Here is a 3,140-nt window from a genome sequence, read left to right as displayed (position 1 = left end):
TTAACTTGTTTATTTTCTTTATGTCGATGATCACGTGTTGCACTTCTAAAAAAGTATGTCACTTTAAATGAATGCTGGTACTGTGAGCTCCACCCGTGAGCAAGAGATCGGCTGATCTTGAAACGCGTTGGGTGTTTTTTCTCTGCTGAATAAACTGACAGCACCGTACTACAATTGGGCTCCGACTCTGGTTTTTCATGGATGAATTTTGACCAGGAGTGTGTTTATATAGTACGGGTTGGCGTACCCCGTCGTGAGCCCGCCGTTTGAGTGGCTTAAGCACGCCATTCTTCTGTGTGTTTATATTTCAAATAATCGCTTTTGCCCGCCTGACTCGTGGCTGCACTGGATTGAGGAATCGCATCGGAGACAAAAGGAAAAGAGAGCTTTGAGTTTTACGAAAGCCCGCAAACTACTGACATTATCCGATAATCTGGGAACAGATCGGAGTTGATTGAATTTTGAACTAACAGCGAGTTTCCCGCCCAGGACTGGGTAACAGTGACAGCCAGTAACAGTGCAACACGGAAAATTACGGTGCAAACAACAATATACCGGCTGGTTTGTTGTGTCAGACAGTATGGCAGAATCAAGAAACAACAGGAGGTTGGAAGCAGCAGCGAAACTTTTCAAATCAACTGAGTCCAGTGTGGGGGAAGAGACAAGACCACCTGGTAAGCAAATTGATGAACTAAAATTATTATGGGATGCACTTTGGAAAAACCTTAAACGTGAGCAATCGCGCTGGTGGGAGGCGGCTGCCCTAACCAAGTATCTTGAATGTAATAGGATACCGCGTGGTTTAAGGATTTTCATTATACCTACGTTTCAAAATCCTGACCCCGAATTGATCAGTGAGTAGATGGATAACAACCACGCCTGTTCTGTCAACATGCTAAAAATGCTTGTAAAGAATGCTGAAAAGGAGTGTGCCAAACTCAATACAGAGAATGAGGCATTAATCATGAAACTGAAAGCCAAGTATACGGAAAGTGAATTTACCACAGAAATGGACAAAATGAATAAACGCCTTGATAAAATAGAGGAAGAAATCAAAGAAAAAAAGCAGCGGAAATTTTACCGCAATGAAGTCGACTACAGCAAGGGCCAAATCCTAACCTTTGCTAAGCGGTATGATGTAATCAGGGATGCCGCCAAGAAAACAACAACAAAAAAACATATGACACCCGGAAAAAAGTCAAAGGTGCCTAACCAAAGCGCAACAATTTCGGGGGAATCAGTGACCTTGGATGATGACAATGAATCAATTGAAAGTGATATTTCCGAGCCATTGGAAATGATTCCAGTAAAAGATTTAATTCTAAAGGAGGTAGCCCTGATGGCCAAGGGACGCCAGACAGGCACCCCATCAAAAGGGCGTGGAAGAGGCGGCAGAGGAGGACGCGGAAGAGGTAACAAACCTTTCGAGGCGGCTTCAAGCCCAGTAGGAGTGGTAACCAGAGGCAAGGCTGCGAAAAAGTAAACCCCATGACAGTGGTAAATCTTTCTAATCGTACTTTTACATCTGTACAAATTGAAGTACTTTCAAGAGGGCTTTCATTCTGTCCAACATCCAACTTCAACTTCACTAATGCTCGCATTGATCTTTTTTGTTTCAAACGCAAACTTAAGTTAAAAAAGTGGTTTGCGAATAAACCCAGACTCAGAAAAGAAGTAATAGCTGAGAAACCCAGTGCACTAAGCGTAAATGAAGCGGAACTTTTTCAATCTGTTCAATTGTTAGGAGGTTGTGACAATGTTAGTGATAACGCTTTGTTTAACTTAGTGGACACTGAGGACTCAGTCTACATGAGTAGCAATAGTGGCTTTAAACCGAAATCGGTTTTTGTACCACAAATTGCTAATAGCTACATTGTTAGCTTTGAACAGGGAATGATACAGGAAATGAGACGTATGGACAGAATGAATCCCAAATTGAATTGGAATCTTAACAAAAAACAGTTTCTTGCCTTAAAGGAGATGGATAGTTGGGTTGACGTTGTTATCAAGAACAGTGACAAAGGCGGGAATGTAGTGGTCTGGCCTATTGATATGTACTTGAAAGAAGGTTTAATGCAACTGTCTGATGAACATAATTATACGAAAGCAACCAGAGAGGATTACAACGTATCTAAATGTGCTTATGGTGATAAATTGTGTGATTGGAAAGCAAGGGGGTTGCTAGAGGATGATGAGTTTAACTACCTCCATGTGAAATATCCAAAAATACCTGCACTATATTTGCTCCCTAAGTTGCACAAAAATCTTCAGACACCACCCGGTAGACCTATTGTTTCATCGGTGGGTAGCCTGTATGAAAATACCAGCAGATATATAGACCACTTCCTGCAGCCCTTTGTAACTAGTCTGCCCTCGTATGTCAGGGACTCATCAGATTTTTTACGTATTATCAAAGACATTGTTTGGAGTCCGGAGTACTGGCTGGTGAGCTTTGATGTCACCAGCTTGTACACCAGCATCCCACAGGAACTTGGTGTGGAAGCATGTAAATTTTATCTAAAAAACAGATCGATTTATTTTCTGTCACACACTAACATGCTTCTTGACATGATATGGGACTGCATGACGAACAAACACTTCATCTTCAATAAATTACTGTTTAAAAGAACCCGGGGGGTGGCGATGGGTACTTGCTTTGCCCCCAGACTAGCCTGTTTGTATCTGGGCTGGTGGGAAGAGCTACTGGTGAAAAAGATCTCCCACTACAGTACCCACGTCATCCTCTGGAAAAGGTATATTGACGATATTTTCTGTATTTGGAATGGCACCCTCGACCAGATACATGAATTTGAATCTATCCTGAATAAAAATTCTCTTAACCTAAAATTCACCAGTGTAATCAGCAAAGAACAATTGGAATTCTTGGACATAAAGCTTGAAATTGAGGATGGAAACCTGAAAAGTGCTCTATTCCGTAAGTCCACAGCTGGAAATAGCCTGCTTCATGCAGGGAGCAGTCATCCCAATAGCCTTATACGTAGTATTCCAATAGGCGAACTAATCAGGGACAAAAGAAACTGTTGCTCGGCAGAGAGTTTTTCAAAAGAGAGCCAGATAATGGTACAGCGGTTTTCTGAGAGGGGATACAGTCAAAAAGTAATACAGCAGGCCCTCACTAA

General features: G+C 42.0%; 1 pseudogene; it reads left to right on the top strand.

The window, feature by feature from the left end:
* The first annotated feature begins 580 nt into the window (after positions 1 to 580).
* LOC147732550 (uncharacterized) lies at positions 581 to 1,483 on the top strand (annotated as a pseudogene).
* The last annotated feature ends 1,657 nt before the right edge of the window (positions 1,484 to 3,140 follow it).

The sequence above is a fragment of the Lissotriton vulgaris genome, chromosome 2_1 (assembly GCF_964263255.1).
Source record: "Lissotriton vulgaris chromosome 2_1, aLisVul1.2, whole genome shotgun sequence".
Lineage (NCBI taxonomy): Eukaryota > Metazoa > Chordata > Amphibia > Caudata > Salamandridae > Lissotriton > Lissotriton vulgaris.
The sequence above is the reverse complement of the archived record's forward strand: the minus strand, read 5'-3'. Positions and strand labels throughout refer to the sequence as shown.